Source organism: Parus major, chromosome Z (assembly GCF_001522545.3).
Source record: "Parus major isolate Abel chromosome Z, Parus_major1.1, whole genome shotgun sequence".
NCBI classification, from domain to species: Eukaryota; Metazoa; Chordata; class Aves; order Passeriformes; family Paridae; genus Parus; species Parus major.
Window position 1 is genome coordinate 60,377,484 of NC_031799.1, and position 27,565 is coordinate 60,405,048.

Sequence of the window (27,565 nt, forward strand, 5' to 3'; positions counted from 1 at the left end):
CTCTGTTCCCTGGTACAGTGATACTTAAAAATGCAAACTTTTGACCTCTGTAAACACTATTTCTGGTTTCCTTTACCTGAACCACCTTGCAGGTGGTTTATGTCTTACCATGGCTCTTTTATTCCAGTTTTCTTATCTGCAATTACTTATGCAGTAATTAAATTCCAATTTCAATATTGACTACTAGGTTGAATTCCCATTAGTTGACTGCTATGTCACATTCCAGCTCTCTGTCATTTTCTGATTCCATTAAGAATAAAACATTAAGACTTAAGAAAAAGGGAAAAAAATATCTAAAGAGTGATCAGAGCGAGTCAATTATGCTTGTGTTGCATGGTCCTCTAAGTTCACATTAAACTTGTATTGCTCATAGCACTTAAAGAGGAGCACTTCTATTAAAAATTAAAGCAGGTGACGAGTGTCTACAGTGCATAAGATAATTCTTTTTTCTTTCAATCTGGCAGCAGATCACATCTTTGCCCATTGCTTTGTCCAGCTGCACAGATCATGTGTCCCTCCTTGAATGATTTCAGCAGTATTGCTAAATCAACACCACAAAACCTTCTTTGGGCCCAGCCTTCCCCTGTTTTTGCAGGAAAGATTTGGGCTGAATCACAAAGATCCCATCCTATGGGTCCCTTAGCCCAAGTATCCTACCAGCTGCAAGGATGTTGCTGGGAGCAATTTCTTTAGGGATGACATATGGTGGTTCTTTCCTTCAAGTGCATGGCCAGCCCGGGCCAGGTCAAGCTCTGGACAACATACATGATGATATGAGCATACTGGTACAGTTGGAGTGACATAAGTGATGAATTTTTCCTCTAGAGTTCAGCATCACTGCCAATTCAGCCCTAATAGGATGACAAAATATCTCCAGTCAGTTCTCTGCTTTGTAATCTCCTAGACAGAAATGTCTTGATGTGTTGATCCTGTGTTTGTACAGTACTGAGCACAGAGGGATGCTGTCCTCTAGCTGCTGCACAGTGTCCCACTTCAAATATTTAAAGTAGTGCATGAACACCAAATACTGAGCTTGCCAGTACTGCAGAAAGAAGCTGCTGGCAATGGCCTACGAGTCGAAAATTAAAAGCCTTTTCCATTGATAGCTTTAAACTCTACTTTGGGGAACAGGCAGGTAAAAGCTCGACTGCATTATTAGATTGTCTCCCTGCACTGTTTTGTAGCTTTCTTTTGTAACACAGATACTTACGACCAAAAAGAGTGAGCTGGTAGGTGTATTTATCTCTTCTGCTCTCAAAATCATTTTCTACCCTGCCCCAGAAGTACCTTCAAAGAGGACATCCTTTTGCCTCTACTTTACACCCCTCTTGTTGAATGTTCTCAATTGTGGTCTGAACAATTTCTCTGATATTTTCTTCTGATCACTTCCATTCTGATTAAACATGGGTTTAAAAATGAAAACTGTTTGGGCTGATGACAATCAGTGTTTGGAAAGTATCTCATATTCCTTCAGCAGCTTTGCTGAAGGTGAGAATGTTATGTCAAGGTCTTATGTGCAGCTGCTTGACAGGCTAGGAAAAACACCCTAATGATCTGATATCACTTGTAAGGAAAGATAATTGATTCTGTCAGATTTGAAAAAAGTGCTCTGATTTCCTTTCTACCTGGGCATTTATTAGGGATTTCCCACATTATTCAGGTGTCACTAATCTCATATGAAAACCAGGTTCATTTTTCTACATCTGGAATTATGAAAATAATGTGAAAAAAATCAAACTGATCTGAATTGTTGCACATTGAATGGCCTAGCTGACATTTGGACAGGTCTACTTTCCCGAGTTTTTGGAGTACAGTTCTGCTACCTGTGGGCGAAATGCCACTCTCACTTTTGGAAATCCTTGTGTGACAGGCTGAACAACTCTGACACTTTTTAAAGACATTCTGTATTAAAATTTTCCCTGCTCCCAGAAAGCAGTACCTTCCTTCTCATGAGAAAGCTCAGGCCTTCATGGCATCTAATCATGCCAGACTTTAAGAAAAGTAGACCAATATTATAAGACTACTGCAAGCACTTTTTTCCTAAGCTTTTAAAGCGGGCATAACCTACTGATCTGAAGTAGTCCATGTAGCACCAGCAAAATAAATATACAGGAGGATTTTTTTTATTAGTTGAGTAGACAGCCTTATGAGCTGTACTGAATGATAAGCTTTATTGTGTAATCAGCTACCAAATTTTTGCATCAAAATTATGATGAAAGCAATTACAACAACCACTAACTCACTTGTCTGGCAGAAAAGTTCTCCTGTCTCACCCATCCTTTTCTATCTTCTATCTAAAAATGTACTCAGTGTCTTCTTGGTCCCCAGGTGTCACTTTCAGTTTACAAAGGCAGCTTTGGTGCCTCCTCCATGTACTGAATCTTTGTCTAATATTACCGTGAGAGCAGGTTAGACCACTTGACAGAGTCTGCTCTGCCACTCCCCATGAGACTTCAAGCCTTTCTGCCCTCTTGATCCATTCCTCATCAGGAGACTCAGGATCCTGCTGACACCAGAAGCCATGAACACAGGTCCTGTGGCAGTGATGGCAAGGCAGAAATGAGGGCTTTACAAAGGCGAAAAAAAAAAGTAATATTATATAAGAAAATAACTGTTCATTACTGGGCCTCTGTCACTTTAAATTTGAATGGTAATAGTAATAGTAGAACTTTAAAATACACTTTCAGTGGGTTCACACTGGATCTTTCAACTATTTGTAACTTTCTAGAGCATGTGCACCATGGCCTTGATATTAGCGTCCAAATAGAAAATTATGCCTGTGTACACAATGCAGGGCTCCTGTCTGTCTCCAGTGCCAGCAACCAGACAGACATGAAAATGTATTGCTCCCAGGTTTGAGAAAATCCTGGTAGCCCCATGCCAAAAAAAAATTGTACATTCTTTACTCTGGTACAGCTTTCAACCCATTCTGTGAGTGGGCTGGGCAATGCTCCTGCAGATACAGCTTTTTGTCTAAGGGCAGGCAGGCTTCTCCCTGGGAGAAGCAAAGCAGCCCTGTTAGTGATCATTATTCCAGTTAATACTGCAGGGGCTGTTGAGTTTGCCATTGCACAGAGGTGCTGGAGCAGCCAGACACAGAAAGGTGTCTTGCAGTTTGGAAGCATACAGAATGTGGGTAAGTATTTTCCTTCAAAGGGAGTAAAACTACACACACAGGGACACAAAAGGACATGGGGGAAAGAATGTAGAGGAGAGAAATTTCAGATGTGTCACATTCTGGTGTAACTTAAATCCATAATACGGACTTTGCCATTGTTGTTACTGCAAGCTCTGTTTTACTGTTTAACCTGACGTTGTGCTGTTTGTGCCCAGTCTCTTTATCTGCAATTCCAGTCCTGAACCTAGAGACAAGCACAAAGCTGACAAGAAAAATGCTCAGTTCCATGAGACCTAAAAATACACTTTTAAACCCAAGAACAATAAAAGGTGTCAGAAAAAAATTGTTGTGATTAACCTGCTTTGGAAATGAATGACATTTCTGGCAAGAGGCAAATTTTGTGCTGGTTGTGCCCTACATTGATGGGACCTAGAAGTGGTTGTGCCTGCAGTTTACAGTAAGTAACAAGACAACACTTTGTCCTTACATTAACCCACTCTGGATAACATGAAATCTCCACACAGAGGCTTAAACTCAGCTGTAACTAGACTCCTATCTGTTCCTGCTTCTAGCCCTGATGGAAAGCATGAGGATGGAGGCCACATAAACTACTCTGTTTGTGCAGTTCAGGCCTATTTGAATAATCCAGGCTTTCTTTTTAAAAGAATTAAGTGTCAGTCACTTTATGGTTGTGAAGAAATCTCCCTGAGGTATGAGTGAAATATGGATAAAAGCAAAGTCCACTGCAGATTGAGTGGGAAGTGGCAGTGTAGAGGAATGAATTCTCCATAATGTGAACAGAAGTGCAAGAGATGGGAAATTTTTCACATTTTATTAAATCAGACTTTTACAGTAGTTACTGAAAGCAAAAAACACTGAATTATATTTAGATAATAGTTCCATAAATAATGTGTGTTTTCACAGCAGTTGCAAAGTCTGAAATTTATGTGCTAATTACAGACCCCAAATCATCTCTGCACAGATTTGCAATTAAAACTGAAATATTTTTCACATACAATGTAAGCCCTGTATTCATAGCAACAGCTAAGAGACATGCTAGTTATAGTTTGCTCTGTAAATATGAATATTTTATGTTTGAACACAATTGTTTCACTATTGTTGTCCTTACATTTGGTGTATTAAAAACTGGAATAGTTTAAAGCTGAGTGCCACATTGTGGATTGCTATTCTTTTTAGAAAAAATATTCTGTGTATACACTGTATACACTGTAATGTATACACTGCAAAAATCTAAGGGAATGATGATTATTGAAAGACATAGAGAAAGAAAAAATTCTGTGAATGGTTATCTTCTTAATAAATATTGTAAAAATCCATACTTTTAAAACCCTGTAGTGACAGCAAAGTGCAGGAAGAATGCAAAATTAGGGAGAACATTGAATAATTCAGTAGCTTGTTATGTGATTAGATCTGATTGGCCCACACTGAGATGCTTCCCATAAAAATGATTTCCCATGGTAGCATTGGTCCTGGGGTGGGGGGTTTAAGATGTCCATAAAATGGGAGAACAAGGCTTACTGGAACTAATAATATCGTGGCTGTGCAGAATGATTGATGATCTTTAAAAAGGTCCAGATTGGTTTCATCTTTCTTCAGATTTTATCACTCACTCTTTCTTGGTCATGTGCAGTCACTAAGGCAAAGAGAGGTAACAAGTGTTTGATGTATGATAGTTGAGCCACTTTTGTCAGAACTGCATTTATTTTAAACTGCTCTTGTATTTGATACTCACAAGATGTAGATGTTCGTTATTTTCTAATCCAGCTGATAAGAACAGACAGTCCTGGGGTTGGATCAAGAGGTAAGCCAAGCTTGTGTTAGAGCAACAGTGTCAAAAATCACAGCAAAAATTAAAGAGATCCTCTTTCCTTGCACTGGGACCATTTCCATTACCAGTTAAATGGATTTAGAGCTCCAAAGGACTGACATATTACTGGGAGAACTTCATACCCTTTATTATTTGTAGTACACAAACACCTTTCAGACTACTGCTTAAGCTTTTTTGAATACATTAGCTGTTTCAATTCACTTTACCCTTCACAATCTGCAGAGAGCCATTAAAGCCTCTTTTATGTCAGACGAAATTCGGGACAAAAACTTGATTTAACCACCTGTAAGGAAAAGGGTCATTTCCACTTGTTTCTGAAAGCCTACACACCTCCTCAAATGCAACAAATCAAGCCATATATCTTAATCAATTGTTGGAATAATCCTTATCAGTAACTTATTCAAACAGATTGCAGATGAGCTGAAAAGTACTTAGCATATTTCCAAGATGAGGAAAAGTATAAAACAGTTGTTCAAGTAGCAATGTATCAGAGCTGAGCTGATGTGAAAAACTTTCTATTATCTCCATTTGTTCTTATTGGAAAAATAAACTAAATAATTTAACAGGGCAGTAGTTTTCTGAGACTCATCGCTGATACACACACATATCTTTGAGTGCATAAGCACAGTTATAAGGCCATATGCATACCTGTGCCATACACCTTTATGCTTGTGCACGGCTATGCATACAGACCTGAATATTCTCTCCACTTGCGATTGATTTGTCCCCTGTAGAGTTTAATGGCTTTCTGTTTTGACAATTCAAACACTGACTCAACACTGTTTAACCAAAATCAAGAGTGGTTTTTGGCAATTAATTTTTTGCCATCAATAGTATTCTCAAATTAGGCCATAACAGCAAAGACTGTGAGAGTGAAAGAGCAAGACAATTCATTAGACAACTCTGCAGCAGCTAAAAGTGGCAAGGGATGTCAGACCGTGTTCCTGTGCTTCAATACTAATGAGAGTCATTGCATATTCATAATCCTAAATACAGTCAGCTTCTGATAAAAACTTTTGTCATCGAAGCTTCACAGAAAAAGCAAAGCAATGCACTCCTTGTGTTGTGGCACTTCTACCAAGCCAGCACAAGAACAAGATTGATTGTTTTCCAACGCAGCCTGACAGAGAACTAAGAGATACTGCCCCAAGGGTCCTGAAACTAAGCTTAGTTTGATTACAAGGCTCCAAGTAATCAAAGAAACAAAAGAGAAGGGGAAGACTGTTGGTTCGCCCTGCTGGTGAGTTTTAGTCTATTTCTTTTTAATTACTTTTTTAAGATAAAGGACACTCTAAATATGTAGCTTTTATTATTGAGTAATTGAGACTAATTGTCTGTTAGGCATGTAAAACAGTTCATATCAATCTTTATCCTGGAGTGAGAACGACTGGTGCTAGCAAACTTGTTCCCATGTTGTAGCAACACTCCTACATGTTAGATACATGATACATAGACACAAATCTCTAAAACTCTATGAAGTATCACATCAATATGAATAGCAAAGATTAGTGAACTCAACCTGCCAGATATTAAAATCAGCTCTGCCAGTTGTTGCACTACCCAGAATTCATTCTTTGCTGGTTCCTTTTAATTTGTTTTGTTGTCAGCTCCTGCTTCTCATCATTGTTGCCATTTTCATTATTAGTTTTGAGAAACTACACAACTCCTTTGCTGACAGTCAGATCCTGAAGGTGCACAGCTCTGCTAGCCTTTAACCTTGTGATACCTGTCTGCTGGGACAGATGTTAGCATCTCCTGGAGTCAGAGAAGAGAAACGTATGCTCAGCACCCACTTTGAAAAAGCCTTGAGCATTTTCTCACTCATAAAGGTGTCTCTTCATGTGGAATTCCAGCACATTTCCACATCCCTTTAACAGGCAAGCAGGCTATGAAATATACATCAAATTAAATAAAACAGGACATTAACACAAAGGTTTAAAAATCTGATTACAGTGCAGGATTTATTTTTTTTTCCATTAATTATAAAATCATGGATTTGGGGAAAAAATAATTTCACAGCTTAAGAGAAATCACAAAAAATTAAGGATGGGGAGGTTTCTGGTAAAACTTAAATATCTCTGTCACATGCATACTGTCTTTGAAAATAGAGGAATTTGTCGTTATGATGATTGAAGTAGCTGATTATCCAGAGGTATTTTAAGTGTTGAGACATTAAATTGTCAGCCATATCAGTTTGATTACAGTAAAACATGAAAACACTGACTTTTATCTAGAAGGAGAAATTTATTTTTGCAAGGATGACAATCCTTTAAGTAGAAACCAGGCAGCTTGCCAGCTATCCATACATGGAAGTTTGCAAATGCAACCCATATTTTCAAAAGTTTTATAAGGTTCAATGAATGGGACTTTGGCAAATAGCCTTGTATTAAACTGATTTCCATATACTGTTTACATCCCCCTAAAGCCTGTTATGGACTAGTATGTGTTCATTACAAATAAATGAATGTCATAGATAATGGCTTGCATTCAAGTTGTACATGTATTCATAGTTCCTCAATTATGTACAACATTTTTCTAAAGAAAACAGCAACCCTCCTTGGACTGAAGCTATAGGAACAAGTTTGATTAATATGTTTTACAAGACTGAAGTAAATGTTCATCATATCTGTCAGCAAGCTGACAGCTTTCAAAAAAGAACCTTTGTTCCTGGGATAAGTAAGTTGTATGATCTTCTTTAAGATACCTACTCAAAACCTTAGAGGGAGAAGGTGTTACAGTCAGGTGAATTCTACTCAAAATGCGATTGCTGATAAGTCTGCTTTGTATTACAGATCCTTGATATACAAACATTATTTGACAGGGTAGTGACTATTTTTTTAATTTGTTGCTGTTACTTGTCAGAACACCTGTGCTTTCTCATTAGGCAGAGGTGTACTTGACAAGCTTTTTACATATATACAAGGGAAAGTCACCATTAACCAGTGCCCCGCATCACTTTTGTGCTTACTTGTATTTTAATAGGTAAAGCCAGCGCATAGAGATTACTAGACACATTAAATATTGCATTTGATTGATGGAAATAGTAAGGAAGTAGACCAAAATTTTGATGACAACAAAGGGAAGACTTAGCTGAATCCATGAGAAGCAAAAGGAACAGCTGTTCCATTTTTTTGGGATGTTAAATGTTTTCTCCTAACTGGACTAATAACCTCTGGCACAAAGAATTGGGCAGTGGCACATTGTGTCTCCAGCATTAATAAGTATCTCAAAAAACAGGTTGTGTAAAAACAAAACTGAGGTTACCCTCACGAGAAAATATATCTTTCCTAACCTCTTCAGACAGAAAAGCTACCGTACAACATGAAGCATTAAATTTGATTACTTTTAGATAGCCAAACTTTTCACAGTAGTATCGTCTCAAAACTGCATTAGAGCATTTGGCTTAAAAAGTCATGTATTTATCTGTTTATATGAGCTGTTACAGAGAATAACAGCAATGTACTGATCCAACCCTTTTTAAAAGTCCAGCCAAAATATTTGACGGAATAGGGCTGGATTCCATTTTGATTTCAAGCCAGACAGAGGAACTAATCTTATTTCTGTTCATCAATGTGCCCTTCTATTTTTGGTCTGTAGGTCTGAATAGGGCAGAAGATATGCAATTTGTTGTATGCTTACATCCACTCAACTAAAATTCTTGTCTACAGACTTCAGGTGAATCCAAGGTAAGTCAGTCTTATCTGAGGTCAAACTACTTGCTTTGCAATCTGATGTGCTAAATAAAACCTGTTTCCAAAGTGTGTTACCCAAGTGATTCCAAGTGTCCTTCCCAGAGTCAGAGGGACAAACCTGGATGTGCTCCTACAAGCAACAAGTTGTGGTTAGTATGACAATATGGGATTGATTTCTGTACAATTTACAGGTTTAGAGCAGAAAAAGACTTATTTGTTGGCTGGTTGGGTTTCTGCTATTCTTTTAAATATGGGAACACAAGCTGGCTCTCTGCACCACACAAGCAGATCTATCATGAGTCTGTGCCAGCACTACAACATCCTTGCAGTGTCTGTAGTATGCTCCTACAGAACAAATCTGTAGGATTTCAAATCTGTGTTTCAGGAGTAAACACAGCCACAGCTTGGGCATGGACAGACAGACAGGTTGCTATGTAGTGTCAGACCCTGCAAGATCTGGCAGGGAGAGCTGGAGTTAAGCAGACACCTCAGTTATTCCTGCACCCTGCCACTGGGCATACCACTTTTAGAGCCACTCAAATCAGCTTTTTGACATTAGCTAACTCCTACTCTCTCCATCCCAGTAACATGTGTGGACATGACCAGAGAAACACAGCAGGAGTAATTATCAGTCCTAACTATGTGTTAGTACAATTTTAATTTACCTTCATCCTGGGGGGCCAGGAAGCAAGGAACGAACTTGAACACTAAAAATAATAAATATCTTTAATACAAATTCATTCTTTCCTACACAGAGATTTATTTCCTTAAGTAGTTTATTTAAATTATCTTTACAATAAGATTTTAGAAAGTTCAGGGGGTTTTATTTCCTTCTCATTTTTTACTCTTTTGCTCTAACTCATCTCCTTTTTACAGAACAGGCATAATTTTAGTCCTTTCAGATTATACTCCTTCAAGCCCTGCATTGTCATCATCTTTAGGACTATTCAACAGCTTTCCCAGCACCAGAATATATCTGAATTTCCACACCATTTCTTAAACTCAAAACCCTGAAATTAACAATATTAGTGTCTTTCAGTCTGTGCTGGAGGGTGATTATATACTATTATTATTACTATCCTAAAAAGATAAGATTATTTCTGTCTATACATGCTAGAATTCGTAAACTTTTATCTTCAGAATTCTGGACAAAGATCATTCAGTCCTGGTAACTTGCTATTGCTCTGTTTTTCAAATTGCTTAATCATTTTCATGACATTAGTCATTAGTCTGTTAAGTCCACACTTTTATTTCCTCTGAAACATGATTATAAAATAGAATGTAGAAACAAAAATACATTAAAATACTGGGTGAACTGATTTACTGGGATAAGTTTAAGTTCATAGTATTGATAAGTGACGACGGTGAGATTTAATAAAAATCTATAAATATTTGAAGTTTTTTAACAGAAGTCATGGAGGAAAAAGAAATACTGACTTTGTCATTGAAATATTTATCCTGAGGTATCTGTCTTATAGGAGAAAATGACAATAGTATTTCAGACACTGTAGAGTGGCAACTAGTGTTGATTTAAAGTCTTTAATCACAGCCACAAGAAAATATGAAAAAAAAATACAGGGATAGGTCTGTAATTTTTTTTTTAAAGCACAGTCCACTGAATTATGATACAACATCACAGATTAATTTGCAGAATCCCCATTAGCCTGGTAAAACTGCAGTGAAATGTATGGACAGAAGGTGCATTCCTTTGACATCAGGATTAATGAAGTAGAGAAAGGGAGAAATAAAGGAGCAGAGAAATTCATGATTCAGCCTGCCTTTCCCTCTCTTTAGCCCATGATATTGTCTACACATGTGTCATTTGCACTGGTAATTGAATCAGTAGTATGATATCTGTTCTAAAGGTCTCTGAAATATTTTGATTTCTCACATCTTATTTGATCTTTCACTCCTAACTGCTCCTGGTGTGTCTGTATGCTTTCACCTATTTCTGTTACATGGCAGAGTATCAACTCCAAAGTTTCTTCATATTTATGAGGCCCACTTTAGTTTTATACTTTTCTAAAAGTATATTTTTCTTTCCTATGAAAATGAAAAAAATTGGGATCTTTTCAACTGCTTTAAGGGAAACATGAAGGCAAATGGGTTATGGGTAGTTTACCCCAAATGAATGGCCTTCATTTGGCTAGAAACCCAAACTTTTTCAAAAGGCAGAGCCAAATGAGATTAAGTAATCCTAATTATATCTGTGGAGATCCATGTAATAGTTTTAAGTCTATTGGCTGTGTATTTATTTCCTATTACATTGTCTGCAGTCAATTTTTTATGACATAAATCCCATCTGTCTGGAGGACAGAAAGCCATCCAGAGAGACTTGGACAAGCTCAAGAAGTGGGACTCTGGAAAGCATATCTGGTTCAACAAGAACAAGTGCAAGGTCCTGCACTGGGTTGGGGCAACCCCCTGGATCGACATAGTCAGGGGCATGAGAGAGCTGAGAGGAGGCCTTACAAGAAGGACTTGTGTATACTGATGGAAGAAAGGTGGGACACACACCCCAGCATGTGTCCCAGGCTGCATCAAGAGCACTGTGGACAGCAGGTCAAGCGAGCTGATTCTGCCCCTCTACTCTGCTCTGGTGAAACCCCACCCAGAGTGTTGCATCAAGCTCTGGGGCCCCCAGTGCAAGAAGAATTTGGACCAATTGGATCAAATACAGGAGGATCCACAAGGGCTGAACCTCTCCTATGAAGACAGGATGAAAGAAATGGGGTTTGTTCAACCTGGAAAAGAAAAGGCTCCAGGGAGAATTTAAGAGCACCTAAAGGGGCTAAAAGAGATCTGATAAGGGACTTTTGACAAGGATATAGAATAAATGGACAAGGGGTAATTATATTGAACTCAAAACAGCTATATTTAGACTAGATATAAGGAAGAAATATATTTACAATTAGGATAGTGACGCTGCGGATCAGGTTGCCCACAGAAGTGGTAGACGCCCACCCCATTTCTAGAAACATTCAAGACCAGGTTGGAGGGGGCTCTGAGCAGTGTGAACTAGCTGGAGATGTCCCTGCCCATGGCAGAGGGATTAGACTAGATGAACTTTAAGGGTCCCTTCCTAACCAGACCTACCTATGATTCTATATTATATTCTTTTTTTAAGGAAATATCTTGTGCTATTATCATTTCCTCTACTTGTCATGACAAAATGTTAACTGTTTTGTGCTGAGAAAGAGTGGATGATTAGCAAAAAGCATACTTTTCAACTAAACAGGCATTTGCAAAATGTCATCCTTCCAATTTATAATCTGGAAGAGGTTTTCTTCTCAACTTTGCTGCAAATCACAACATAATTCACCCATCAGATCCATCCTCAGGTTTCCACCACCCAGTGGTGGCAGCTGGTTTAATGCAGATCCTTCCAAACCTGCAACAGTGTCTACACTGGTATTACACATGTCACCAGGAAGTCTGGTCTCTTTTAATGAAAATGGATAAATGGCTTGGTCATTCCTTCAGATGGATGTGTTTGAGTTTGCATGATCCTTTAATCCACCAGCTCTTCTCACCTCATGTCTGGGAAGGAGAAGGCTTCCTGAACATTTTACTCTTTCAGGGGTCACTTTCCTGATCACATAAAGGTATGCAAGAAACAGAGTTTCTCTGGTCCTCATCTTTTTCCTGACTGTTCAGCCTGCCCATTGTTTGGCCCTGTGTTATCTCAGGTAACAGGACAAACTAACAGTTTCGCATAGAAGAAGTTTAGTGCTCAATAAAGATTGAAAAAGTAAAATGGACATTTCCAGCAGTGGAAATGGTTTGCCTATTCTTATTTTTTAACAATTCTTTTTGGTTTTTTTTTCCCTATGAAAATGCAAATCAACATCATTGCATTTGGAAGGCAAAAATGTTTTTCCACTATGTTGATTAGAAGACAGAATTAAACACTCTATGAATTTAATCTTTTTTTCTTTCCGTAAATCTTCAGCAAGAAATTGTGGTAACATAGAAACATGTAAAAAAATTCAGTATTTTCTTACATACACCACTTTCAGTTGCTTTTCTACTCTAACTGTCATCAACACTTTTAATTATATTACTTAAAAAACTAAAACATCCAATTCATCAGATGAGATATCTTTCCCAGTTTTCAAAGCACAAAGAGAAATTTGCTAAAAACAAAAAAATAGTAACCAAACTGCTATTCTGTCTTAGACTCCTGTTGGGTACCTGGGTTTTAGATATAAAGCAGAGGAAAAATTTGTCTCTCCAATAAGTATTTTCTGATTTAGTACTTTGGAATTTTATTCTTTTAGCATTTTTTGCTATTATTAGCGTACTAATCATGTGTGCAAATAAAACATATTAAACAAACTCACCAAGAATAATTTTCAAAAACAAAAATATCTTCCTTTTAAATATTTTTTTTCATTCCTAAATTCCATCATCTGGTGCAGAAAACCATACAAGCTTTTCCATGATCCAGATCTCAGCCTCCTCTTAATTTTTTCTCTGGTGTAACTTTTGCAGAAGCAGCTTCAGTGCCAACTGATAAATATTTTCCTTGCTACTGCTTTACACCTGCAAAGAGTATAGTGTCTTAGCAAGCAAGTCAGCTAGGCATACAATCTGGATTTTATGTAGAATAAGAAATCAACCCTTTGCTAATAGATGGATTGTTCATACAGCACTTTAGTTTGTATTTTTGTTAAGTAAATATTATATATACTGTTCATGTAATTTGTTCATTTGTGTGAAATATAATATTTATGGTCTGTGTCACAAGGTTATGAACAAATTGAATTTATGGAAAGGGATTGTTACTCCTTTGTGACCATGGCAGTAGCTGTTTTTCAAGTGTTTCTGAACACAGCAGAGGCCAGTGTTAGCTTGTTTGTTACTCACCAAAACCAATGGCTATTAAACTCCTGGCAGTGGTTCTTTGAACTAAGCAACACTATCTGTCACCAAAACAGACTGGGATGTATTGCAGCAATTATTATTAATGGGCAGTAACTTTCATCTACAGACAGCAAGTTGCAACACCATGAACAGGAGACAGCCCCCATGAAAATCTGAAGATCACTCCTTATCAGCTTGTTCTACCAAACATAATTTTAATTTCTCTGATAGTCACCAATGAAAGGAAATATTATTATTACCAATAATTGCTTGTACTAGGCATCCAGAAATATAACCCTTATCAAAGACTTTTTTGTTGAATTTCTGGTCCATTCCAATAATTGTTTCTTTTAATTTTTGTAAAATCATATTCTGCTCCCCATCATGACATATCAAATGTGTTATTAGTGTTTTCACATTGAAAGTTGCTTTCAAAGGAGTACCAACATATATTTTCTTTCTTTATTTTTCACTAAATATTTGTATGTCTTCTGTAGATCATGCTAGCCTGAAGATTTCAGCTATTAAATATACTAAAACATAGAGGGAAATAATCTATTTCAAAATTACTGGTAAATTCTTATATATTTACAATTTTAAAAATTGGGTATAATTAGTCAGATGCTTTAGTGTACTTTAATACACTCATTTTTACATAAATTTTGAAATCATTTAGAATTATTGTGTTCATTTTATAGTCAACACACAGGTTTTTAGCTGGCCTTTAAACTCACCTGTTGCGAGTTACTTTCAGACAATGCACTAGTTGGAAGTATTTACATAAGTAGGTCAAACATAATAAACAATCAGCAAAAACTACAGTAACATCAAATTAAACTTTTTACCTGATTTTTAGTCAGAGCTTACACATATAAACATTTGGGGAAGTGATTGCAAAGAGACAGTGACACCAAAGTTTCTCTCTCCTGACTTAGCAATTTCTTCTTTGCTGTTAGACATTAAATAATCCCATCACAAATTAATCTGAATATTTGCTTTAATGCAGCTCTCTTACATCTGAATTTTGAAGATATTTCCTTAAACTAGATATATCTTTGTATCTTAATCTCATAAGAAGTATGAAGTATAACTTGACGATATAGAATATCAGATAATGGTTTTAATAAACTCACAATCTGCTGAAAAACTATAATTTCTTCTTTTTTATTGATGCAAGAGTGCACAAAGTAGGAAAATTGTCTTTCTACATGTGGTCAAATCCTTTTTTCTCCAATTCACAGAAATTACCTTTCAATGTAGCATTGTCTGAGTGACAGATGAGTAGGTATTAGACTGTGGTAAACATGGCATTCAGCAAAATTCTCTTTTCCTTCTGTTACTAAGACAGTTACTATTCAATATTGTGCTTCATACAAAATTGACTTTGCCATACCATGATAATATTTATAAGCTATAGTATTTAATTTTTCCTATTTGTAAAGTAAGGGGCAAACCAAATTCTTTCTTACTATAAGCCAGTGTTTTGGGGGAAAGTGATTCTGGGGGGGTTGAGGGTTTTTTTAATTTTACCAAAGTTCTGACACCAGACTCTTTGTATTAAGCTGCTAGGTGCATAAATCATCAAATTAGTAGAAATAAAAATTTTATTCTGAAGATTGTACAATGAGTTTTTATTCAAGAAGTACACACTCCATTGAAGAATCTCTGAGATGAGAGCTGTGGGCTGTTAACACATCAAAAGAGTTGCTAACTAGAAGGCCCTAAGGATAAGTTTCTGACAGAAAAAAAACTAAATTTCAATACCAGCACCTATCACCATCCATTACAGTTCCAGAGAAGGAATAACATTCGATCGAGAAAGATTATCAGAGAAAGTAATCAAACATTTCTATTATTATTATAAGTTTGATCATAAGATTTAAAAACCTGGGTTTTTTTTCTTCTGAGCTGTTTTATTTTTAGCATATAAAGTCCATAGTTGGTTATTTAACTTTGGTTTCTCTGCAATGGCCAATCTCCAGACTGCAGGTGGATTGCAAAGGGATTTCGGCAGCCTATTCAACATGTTGAGAAAAATCCATTTTTCCTGCTATTACTTTCCATTGTCAACCTCCTGCCAGTGTTTGTGGTGGCTGTCAGAAAAAAAAAAAAAAAAGCAAAGAATAGTGTGATGAAATATTCTTTAGAAATTAAACCAGCATTTCATTACAAAAATAATAGTGGAAGAGAAAGTGGCTTATTAATACCTGTGATATCAGCTGCTGTCTGAAGAGGCTCAGCCCACACTGGAGATGTAAGATTTGGACACAAATTTCTGATGTGTGATCCCAAAGTTCAGGCTTGATCAGTCAAAGATATGTCTGTAGTTTTAGCCAGCATTTCACACCCATTTGACACATATGACCTACACAAGGTGCAGAACAATAGGGAATTAATCCCAGTGAGCTTAATAAAAACCTAGAGAGGGGGAAAAAGTCATAGTTCATTTGTGGAGCCCTGAGATAAGTATGTTTTTCATAACTTAAAAATGTTCTGGGCGGTGCCAGTATAAAACAAAGGAGTTCCAGTAAAGCCAAAAGGAAAATAGAAAACGCAGATAAAAGCATGTGGGGATCTTTAGAAACAAGTTAAAATTTGCCTCTACAAACCCCCAATCCACACTCCCTGTTTTTCCTGCAGCTCATGAGAAAAGGAGAGTTCTCGGTTTCCCCTCCAGATGAAGATCTTAGCTGTTTATTTCCACCCAGCACTTCTTCCAAATCTGCTGCATTATCCCTCTTTCTCTAACACCTGCTACACAGTATTTCACAGTAGATCTGTCTCACTTGAGCTACAGGAGGGACAAAGACACCAGCATCACCAAAAGTTGTGCCCAATGCTGCAGCTGACTCCACAAAAGCAAGCCATCCCCACTGCCCTTGTGTTACATGGTTGAGAGTGTCAGGTTTCATAGACACCATCCAAGGAACAGCAGGAGCAGACACCTCAAATTCAGTGTGAATAAAAGGACTTCTGGGATTCCTCTGCCCAGCCTCTCTTTTATGATTTTTGTGATTCGTGAAAATATTTTCTGATATCTTGAAGAAGAAATGCTGCTGGTTTTGGGCACAAGTATCCAGTTGCAGTGGGTGAGGAGGAGGCTTTTCCAAGCCCCTCACAAGGAAATGCATTGAATATGTGCACCATGCTATCTATCTGTCACATATTTCTGTGTTCAGGTGGCTTATTGCCATGTAGCCTGTTGTGACACCACAAAATCTATTTCATACATCGGTAGTCATTTAATGCCATGCAGCATTCATTAAAGATATGTTGGCCAAGGTTAATCTTGTTCTTCCAGATTCAGGTTGGTTCATGTACACCACAAATCTCAGCCTAGTTCCTTTATTGCCCTACTCTTTGGCAAGAGTGGAAGAGCCTGGAAACTGTTTTATGCCACCTTATTAACAGCCTCTTCAAAGGTACGTGAACAAACTTGGAGATAGCTTTGTGTTTGTCCATGCAGGGGCAAAGCCACATATTCCAAAAAGTTTCACATTCAAAATGTTATTCAACAAGAAAGAAAGGGACATTACTGATGCTGGATAAACTGAGATCATCCTCTGTTGCCCAGTCTTAGAGGAGACAAGAGGACAGGACAGGACAGGACAGGACAGGACTATAATATTAGAGTTGAAAAGGACCTACAACATATATCTAGACCACCTGCCTCACCACTTCAGGTCTAGTTAAAGTTATTTAATTAAATAACAAATTAAAGCATGTTATTCGGCACATAACTTAAATGTCTCTTAAACATTGACAGGTTTCCCTGTATTCCTAGTATTTACTCACCTTTCAATTAAAAAATGCTTCCTAATGGCAAGCTTCAACTTTCCCTGAAACAGGTTTGAACCATTCCCACACTCCTGCTGGATGCCAGGAAAAAGAGATCAGCACCTCCCTCTCCAGCTCCCTTTCTCAGAAAGGTATAGACAGCAATGAGCTCATCCCTCAGCCCCCTTTCCTCCAAAATAAATAAACCCAGAATGCCCAGCTGCTCTAGAAAGACATGCTTTCTAATCTTTTCAGTACCTTTGAGGACCAGCTTGTGGTATTCTGCCTAAAGAGCAAGGTGTAAGCTTCAATGCATAAAATCTATCTCAGACTAGTAGAACTACCCAAGCTGTAGATGAGGGACCATACTGGAGCTTGACATCTCTTGTTTGCAGCCCTATATCTGTCTGTCCAAGGATAGCTCCTTAAAAATTAAAGTCAGTTTACAGGACTACACACAGTTGCTCCAAAGTTCAAGGATAAAAAGGCAGTGTTGTGTATGATATGCAAATTCTAATGAATTCTTAAATAAAACTCATAAAATGATACGTCATGGAAAAGGACCAGTCATGCAGCTGTCTGGTCCTCCTCATCTAGGTGGGCACCTTGCCCATCCTGGTTGTTTATACAAGTCATTGATGAGGAATGCCCTATGTGTCCTAAAGAGAGTGTCACATTCTCTTCTCAGGAGCTAAAGGACGGTGGGATAGACACAGAAGTTATTTTGGTATGCATGAGATAAGCGTTTTAATAAAATATACTGATTTGGGGAAATTAAATTCTGTTATTTTTCCAGTTCTCCTGGGAAATGCCTGTTTCTACATTAACCATTCCTAGATGTTGAACAAATTTGTACCCCACTGATAAGAAATGTGAGTAGAACTATATTTCCTACCCACTCTCATATGGAGCAATACAAACACATATACCATTATACTTTTTTCATAATAGAGATCAGATCTTTCAGTGTATCCACCACCCTCCAGAAATGCTATTCACGCAACACAAAATTTCAAACAATGGTCATAAGCAGAGGTGGGGAGCCAGTCTGGTTTTCCTTGCTTTTATTTTTTTTTTTCCTACCTTGGTGTTAATTATATGTGACATTGCTATCAGTGTAGTGCAGTAAAAATGAAATGGTAGCCAATGTGCATAGACACTATGGAAATTTCAAATGACAAAAGCAAAAACAAAAATTATACTTTCCCTTTCCTTTCTTATGTACGCTGCATTAACATAAGGATATGTGACTTAGCTATCCATGCACTGCAATAAAAATAAAATTGGTAGCCAATGTGCCCAGACAGAACCTTCAAATAAAAAAATTAAATTATACTCCTTTTTGTCCTGTAAAGAATACATGGTGTGATGTACAAATTTTATTTCATTGCCATATCATAAATAATAAGCCAGATGATAACCTATATTTCTTTCTCATCATGAGAGAGAAAGGAAAGTACTTTAGGACTATCTTTTTTTTAATTTATTTTCATTTTATAGTCAGTAAAATATGTTTCAAAACACTTTCTTATATTAAGATTATTGTGTTTATATATTTCCTAAATGTATTAGGTTTTTGGTAAAATGTGTCTAAAATTACTCATATGAATAAAACTACACAGTTATTTTATAGGATAATAGGGAAATAGACATCTGCATGCAACACTTTTCTCATTAGATGTGCTCATTTTGGCATATTTTTATTACTTCACTGCAAAATGCAGTGTGCTGATTTGAAATCTCCTTAAATATATGTGAACAACCCAAATGCTTTATTTATGCTTGTAGAATTGTTTAATAAAGTAGTAGGTAACCTTGCTGTGATGTGAGGAAATATGACCTGAAGGAATATGCTCACAGACACAGAGCCAAGCCACCAGCTCCTCATCCATGATCAGTGAACTGGTGATGGTCCACAGGTCTCTTGTCCAAGATGAGGGGACTAACTGACTAACTGTTCTTGTTTACAGCTAATAAACAACATTGCAAATAATTAGGCATGTATTAAGTGCCTTAGTATTATTTTTCAGCTACATAGTTTTCATTGCTTAACACAAAGACTGGTTTCTTCAAAAACAGCCAGCAGAAGACAAAGTTTTCCAAAACACAGTGTTTTTTGAGAAAATCTGGGCTGTGCTTCAAAACAATAGCATACAAAATACATCAGTCTAGAAGACTTTGAGCAAGGAACTCTCACAGTTTAATGGGTGGGAGCTCCATTTTTGGCTGCTGCTAACCAGTTGCTGCAATGATTTAATGTGAGCAAAGCTGTCATGACTCAAAGTCCTCCTTGGAATAGGAGGAAGTACCTGGCAAGGCAATCTGCAGGGACTAAAGACTCCTGATGAAGTGGTCTACACACTGGTCAGTCAGAACAAATTTTCTTTTCTACTCTGCATGTGTTTAAAGCCTTTATCACTGTGATTATAAGAATGGAATGAATCCTCCAAACTCTTTGTACTTGCATCTGGGGATGTGGGATTGTATTCTTATACCCTCTATGGCTGTGCTCTGAAAGACGAATATATAATTGAGAAATTCTCGGTTGTAAAATATTTCTTAAATCCAACAACAAAAGAGTTTAATCAGAAAGTTACTCCCTTTTCTGGGATAGCTCTGCCATAGCTGTTTGGATAAAATGGTTGGAAATCAGAGCCACAATCATTTAAATAATCTGAAATTACATTTCTGTAATGCTAGTAATTTTTAAATGGTTCTTCATTTGATTCACGAACAATGCATGAACAGTACATGATTCACATGGGCAACTTTAATTAAGCATTTATACCAAAAAAGAATGCCATACTGAGTGTATGCATTGTATACTGCAACATTTTCATGTGTATATATATATATATATATATATATATATATATTATTTTAATAGAATGCTTTATGGTTCAACTTCTTACAGAACAAAGTTGACAGAGAGGTTGGGGCTGCCACAGAAGATCAAGGAACCAACAAAGGTAAAAAGATATTATATAGATAATTGTAAAGATCTTGCTGAAGTTCAAGTGCTTTTGAAGTTCTGTAATGATTTCTTGCTATCAGAAACTGACAGGTTTAATTTAAGTCAAAGATTGCTACTAAGTCATGAGATCCATAGGTGTGTAAATATTAGGGCTGCTGCTAAGCAATGCAAAATTTATTTATTGCAAAAAAAAAAAGAATACTTTGCACTGCTTTGACAGCATGGCACATAGTAGATTATGCTGGTATATTTGCAGGGAGGATCTTCTGCTTTTAATTCCTTTTCTAACTGGCTTTGTGTGAGGGCTCGACACATTACTTTCCCTTCGTAAAACTGTTTCTCCATTATTCCTGCCATTATGTATGAGATACATCAATAATTAACCACCTGGCTGGGATACTGTAAAGATTAAAAATTTCACCATAATCTGAGAATTTCTTATCATTTAAACTGTTCAAATATTTTTGCAGTTTGAAGTTCAGTATAATGAGCAATAAAGGCAGTCACCTACAGTTTTACAACTCTTGTGGTGGACATAACCATACTTCCTATGCACAGGCACTGTAGAAGTGATTTTAAAAGAAAAATTATTGCTAATTGCCATTTTGATACAAACAATATATTGAGCAAGATGATCAAAATGCAAAACACTGTTTCTGCTGTGTTATAAAAGAAGCTGAAATACACAATTCAGTGCCAAAGTGACTTAGATCAGCTGAATGGGTTCTAAATTATGGTAAGCATTTAAATTGATGAGCACATATTTAATATGGACCGCAATGGGATTAATGAATAAATATTAGGGTGTTATGTTACCAATCTACAGTCACATTTAAAAGTAGAACTACAGCTATTAGTTATACTCAGGGTACACTTTACACAGGAGACTAGGCAGTGAAGTGACATCTCAACAGAGCCTCTTGCTAGCGCTGAAGAACTCCTGGGGCACAATATTTCAGCCTTGCAGATCATGTAGTTAAAGTTCATCCGCTTTTCAAGGTTTTGTAGAAACCTTAACACAGATTTTAACACATGGTGCTCCTACAGCTGCGCTACCCACCACCTACCAGATAGTTGCCCTGGGGGAAAAACCGGTATGGGTAGGATCCCAGGTAAAGTGTACTTTTAGGACACATTAAATTTTAATGCACACCATTTATACTTAATTTGGGGGAATGATTCTTCTTTTATTGTTGAGTTAGTCAAGCCCATTATCAGGTTCCTAATATATTCAACAAACCATCAGGATACATGAAATATCTTACCAGATAATCCTCTTTGGAATCCACAGTTCAGTTATTAAGTATTCCTTTCATGGATCTCTGTAATCCTATGTTGACAGAGGTCAGTAAAACAGTGGCTAAACCCTGTATGATTAGACTAAGTCTAGGTTTTGCAATTATTCCTTTTATGATTTGTTATGTTTTTCTCAGCTGTTCTTACTCCTGAAGGGATGTGACCAGCATTACAAATGTCACACACGATTCCCAGAAACCATGGAGAAGGTCTTTACAGCAGTACATCAGCCAAGAGGCGGAGACCCATCAGCAAGCTAGAGATATATTCAGAAAGTGTGTGAAAGTCAAGACAGGGACTATATACTATTTGATAACTGAGATGACACTAGCACACTGATGTTCACAGCCACTGGATTAACAATCACTGTTGAATCTTCACATGCAATGAAAGTTAACAATGCTGCTATTGTAAAAAAAAAAAAATCCAGTCTCTTTTCTCCTTTCGATTATAACTCATTTAAGGGAAGAACTGGATGCTGCATGCTTTGAAAATGTTTTATGTGTCTTTGCCTGATAGAACACACAACATGTTTGAATAGGCCCATTTATTTAAGCAGACATATTAAATAATTTAAATGTGAGCATCCATGTCATAAATTTTGGAGTCTTTTTAATGTAGGATAAATCTGTGTATTTAAAATAGTCTTTCTTCAAAGCCATCTTTTTCTTTTTCTTTTTTTTTTTCAAACAGTCATAAAGGAAACTCTTATGTCTGTGGCATGAACAATGCCAGCACCATCATTTTAATGTTATCCATATGGGCTTCTAATAATAGATAAGAGTTTTTAGAGATTTGTATTGTATTTCTTTGAGACATTTAAATTCTTGATAAGGAAAGGCTGATTTCATTGGCCCCACAGTTAAAGGAAAGCAGACCCTAATTAAAAGAATTCTGTTCTGAATTAACTAGTTTGACATGTGTTAATTGACAGTTCCTGTGAAATGGTTTTAATTAAAGTCAATATGTCTTTTTCAATTAAAAGGAAATTAAGAATATACTAATATACATTAACAACTTAATCTGCCTTCAATATCCCATTCATCAGCTGTTTTTTTTTCTAATGTTATTGGAGAACCATCTGACATACATCTTCTACTGTTTCATTATGGTATCTCATTATTACCCAACAAGAGCACAGGCACTGGTGGAAATCCTCTACAGCAAGAAGAGAACCTGCCTATACTCCATGCATGCAATCCCTTATTCGACAGATGAAAGGTTGTCATGATTTAGGAGTGGTACTCCCTAATTCAGCATCCCCATCAAGACTCTGCCAAACCACATGTCACTAGCTCACTCCTGCTCCAGCAGGATGCAGTTGAGAGTTGGAAGCACAAAATGTGAAGATCACTGGTTGAGATAAGAACAGTTTATTGCAAACAGCAAAGAGGTAAGAAAACAGACCGTAACAACAACAATATTAACAACAAAGGTATGTAAAATGGGGTGATTCACGTGCAACAATTCACACCAATGATCCCAAGGAAATGAGAAATGGCAGACATTGCCACCACTTCTTTTCAATCAGAAGCTATGCCGTTCTTGGAAGCCAGAGATTCACTTCCCCCTGGTCCCAGCAACTCTCTGAGGTGATACAGAAAAACCTTCAGATCCTGGCCAAAACTAGGACAAAGGTAATACTTCCATCTTTTTCACACAGAAGGGAAAAAGACTGCTTATGACAAGACATCTCCTTATTTATTGCACACTGGGGCAAGTATTCATCAATGAATTAAAAATTTTAATAGAAGCCCACTGAGTAGTGCTGCACTGCTAGGCTTTTCTCTCATTCTTCGGCCAAAGGAGGGGCAGGATTTTCATATTTGAGTGAAATGTTCAAAAGTGCATTCTCTGTTTCAGAAGTGAATGAGGAGCAGAGTTCTGTGATTGGAATGGTTCTAATTGTATATACAAGAAGAAAATAAAAAACATGCCTCCTTGAACAGCAGTGCTGACAACACTCCCATTGTTTTTTCTGAAAATGTGATGTGGCTGTTTATAGCCTCGAAATTAAGGATTCAAATGCACAACTGATTTCTTGCTACTAAGTCCAAGGCTTTACTGCTACTGACTGTACTAAGGAAGCACCATTAAAAGTAGCAGCCCCTATATCAATAAGAATGCTATCTTGAATATGCTCACATATGGAGAACTCTGCAGAACATTACAGTCTTTGCATGTGAACTTTGCTCTTGATTTTTCAATTGTTCTTTTGGTTTTTTTCTTATTTGGGAAATAATGATGAAAAATTTAGCTGACACAGTTTGGAGAGATTAGAGTCAGGAGAAACAACAGAGTAATTGACTTGAAAGGCAATTATATAGTGTTAAGATCTGATTATTGCAAACACTATACGCCACAGCCAATGGAATGGATTTTTATTTAACAATAAATGTGAGGCAGAAATAGAAAGATATAGAAAAAAGAAACTAGAAAGGCCTAGAGTCACCACCCATTGGATGCTGAAAGGAGACTTCCTTGTTGCAGTTTTGATGTCTGTTGGTTGAAGTGGTGGTCATTGGCTTGATCTGTCAGGAGTGGCAAAAGCCCACAAAACATTGGAATCCACAGGGTTTATATTCACTTACTGTCAGCTGGGAATGCCCAGGTACCCCCTCAGGGGTGGGAAGTGTCTCACTGAGTGATGCAGTGCTGTGGATTATGGAACACTTCGATTGATTAAGACATTACAGCTGCCTCTTCTGCCAGCACCGTTGAGTTAACTATGGTCCATCAAAAGGCATAAATGCCTTCAGGCTACTTTGAACTTCCTGTATTCTCCCTGAGGGGAGTTTTCACACCAGAGCCATTTTGTAAGGGAGGACATTGGCAAAATAAAAGTCACTATACCCCCTCACAGGATTTGCCTCTTATCAGCCTCTTCCTTTATCCTGTTCAAGACCCAGCAGCTGCTTCCAGTGATGGGTGTGCACACCCTGGGCAGGTAAGGGGTTGATTTGCTTGAGTCATATTTGATTCATTAACTTCACATATAGCTGTTTTTAAAATTTTGTTTCATATATGCTGTTAAAAACACAATCACATCTGTGTTATAAATTTTGTACTTCGGGAAACAAAACTTCAAACAAAAAATATGAATATTCACTCAGCTAAATATATAATGAAGAGAATATATAATCTAGCCAGATTTTACCAAAATTTGACTGTTCCAGTAATTTATAACAATTTTTAAGTGACTCTTTTAAATTACAACAAAAACACAAATATTAAAATTCAGCATAAAATAATTTACTATAACCTGTGACATTAAGTGACAATGAATAGATTTTTGTAGCTCCAGAAACTGCACTAGAGAGTGCAGTTAAACTCCAGAAATGTATGAAAAGCTCTGAGTGTTGTGAGGTGTTTCCACTTCCATTTGAAACTGTTGTCTTTCTTGGTATTTTTTGAAATTTATAGTCAATTTAAGAAGCAGCTAATATCCAAAATATTTCATGCTATTGAAATAAAAGAAGGCCACATTTCATACTATTGTCTGATTTTGATTAACAAAAAGAATACAGACAGATTTTCAGGACTGTGTGACCAGATTTTATATAGACAGCTACCTAATTTTTTGCCAAAGCAAATGTCAATGAAAGGCTTAAAACTTTGTCCCAAAGCATCTACTACACATCTCACAATGCCTTATCGCAAGGCTAAAAACAAATTTCTTGAACAGTCTTCTTAAAGGCATATAAACCACTAACACAAAATTTTAGATTTGGGTCAAGCATCTTGATACTCTGGCTAGATTAAGGTTTTTGGATAAATACCCAGCTTCCCTTGAGGACCCGGCATAAAGGGCTTGAAGGGTTATTTCAATACAGTAACTCTGACAAAAACAAGCGCTAAGATAATCATGTCTTAGCGATTCATTTCCTAAGGAAAAGTAGTCATGCATTTAGAACAGAAATTTAAATAATATCTTGATTTTTTTTGACGTTATTTTTGATCCAGAAAGCCCTCACAACAGCAAAGTGGACTGGACTTCTAAATCTTTGTGTTCATTGTAGCATTTTAATACCTCTTTATCTAAGGTGGGGAAAAATTTATGAGTGTATCTAGGGCTACATAAGATACACAGATGCCGCTTTTCTCAGCATCAGATTTTTTAACCGTTGCCTCAGTACGGTGCTGGTACAAATGCACCACTCAAGTCAGATGTGAAACATGTCTCTAAATTAGCAAATAAACAGATCTCTGGGAGAGAGCAGAAACTCTGACTACTTGTATTCATTAAAATTCCATGGTACTTTGCACAAGTGGAATGCTAATCTCAGAGCCTAAACTGAGACTCAATCCCACAAATCCTTTAAATGTTCTTAAAATAGAGTAAGGTTCAGTTTACAGTCCTAGGTGTCTGCAGATCCACCGTATTCTGCCTGTCCAAAATGATAGTTCTTTATCCACTGGCTGCATTATTCTTTCTTCTCTCACCTTCTTTCACTGAAGCTTTACTTTATACTGCTGAGAATATATTTCATATATTCGCTATTGTGGCTACATTTCATGAACAAGTGAGAGGATGTGGATGACAGTATGTAAAGCACCAAGATTTTTTTTTCCTCTTACTTCCCTTGTTAAGCTTGTTTCAGTATTTCAACTGCTTGGTCTGCAAGCGGGTAGAAAAGGGGAAAGAAGGATGTGCATAATGTAAAAAACAGTTGACTTGAATCTGCAAACACTTACAAATAAGTTCCACTTGACTCATAAAAGTAGTCATTTGATTTGGAAAATCCACTGTTTGCTGGGACACATAAGTCTAATGCATTTCTGGACATGTAAGAACATTCTCTCATAGGGCAGACATCTGCAGCAAGGTTAATGCTGGTAGCTGTGGCATACTCTTTACCCATACAACTAGTCTCAAAAGCCAGTCATACAGGTTGGAAGACAAATTCTTTGTTCAAGTCAAGATTTTGCTTTATATAAATACTTTATGGTTATTATTACTACATAAGCAATATCAGTACTCTCAGGGGAGAAAAAAACTTCACTTGTGGATTACCTGCCTGTGGATGAAGGTCTAGATGGTTTTCAGTAGTCTGACAGCCCTAAAAGTCAAAAGAACAGTAAGAATCAAAAGTAAACCAACTTCCCGTTCCTATGAATCTTCCAGAATAGCTAGCTTTGTATAAATAATTAGTGGAGCAGCATTTCAGTTTATATCCAGCCTAGCTAGATAGAGCTGTTTGTGTGGGGAATAAACTGCTGTGCTCTTGATGTAAGCCAAGCACATCCTATGAATTTTACAGTTCAAGAAAAAAATTTTCCTGGCAACAGGTTTCCTTGAGAAATCAGCATGTGGGACATACAATGCTGTGGTCCGTGTAAAAACCTCTGGTTAGCAAGTTTTTTCTCTTCAAGCATCTCTCCTTATCATTTTCCTAGCTGTGAAGGCTGTGCAGGTTATACATCCTCTTAATGTTTGCATTATGGAACATGTTTGGTTTTGCTGCTAGAACAGCAAGCATTTTCAACATGGATTTTCTCATGAGCTGAGAAAACAGTCATGTGGGGTGTTTTTAATATCTTATTTGCTTTGCTACTGAGAACTTTTGGCCCGAGGCACCCATCATTTGCATACCATGCCCCACATCATTTCTGTTATTGTTAATTCGCATTCCAGTGTTCCTGATCCTAACCCGTAATTGTTTTGCATATTTTTTCTACTCAATGGCGTTCATTTTTCTGGCAATATTATTATTGTTGTTGTTGTTGTTGTTGTTGTTGTTTTTGTTGTTGTTGTTGTTGTTGTTTGTTGTTATTATTTTGTTAAAGACATCCTCTTCTCTGACTGCAAAAACAAGTCAAAACTGATAAATGGTCTGCCTTTGTCTGTTCCATAGAGATAGGTAGATTAGTACAGAAAAAAGACATGGCTAAAGAGGTGCACCAGTTTCCATTTTAAGCTCCTATATTTAAGTATTTAAATTTTTCTCACCTTTACATTTTGGACTAAGCCTTTTGGTCTTCACCTTTGCTCC

The 27,565-nt window shown here is 37.0% G+C and overlaps 1 long non-coding RNA gene across 3 annotated transcripts in view; it reads right to left on the reverse strand.

Annotated features, from left to right (window-relative positions):
* Window positions 1-9,888: 9,888 nt before the first annotated feature.
* Window positions 9,889-27,565, reverse strand: part of LOC107216274 — a 54,123-nt gene continuing 36,446 nt past the window's right edge. For all 3 annotated transcript variants that reach the window (XR_004500492.1, XR_004500493.1, XR_001525459.2), the window contains 2 exons: window positions 15,733-15,890; window positions 9,889-15,618 (listed from right to left, as the gene is read on the reverse strand). This is a non-coding gene — a long non-coding RNA (uncharacterized LOC107216274). The remainder of the gene's footprint in view (window positions 15,619-15,732; window positions 15,891-27,565) is intronic.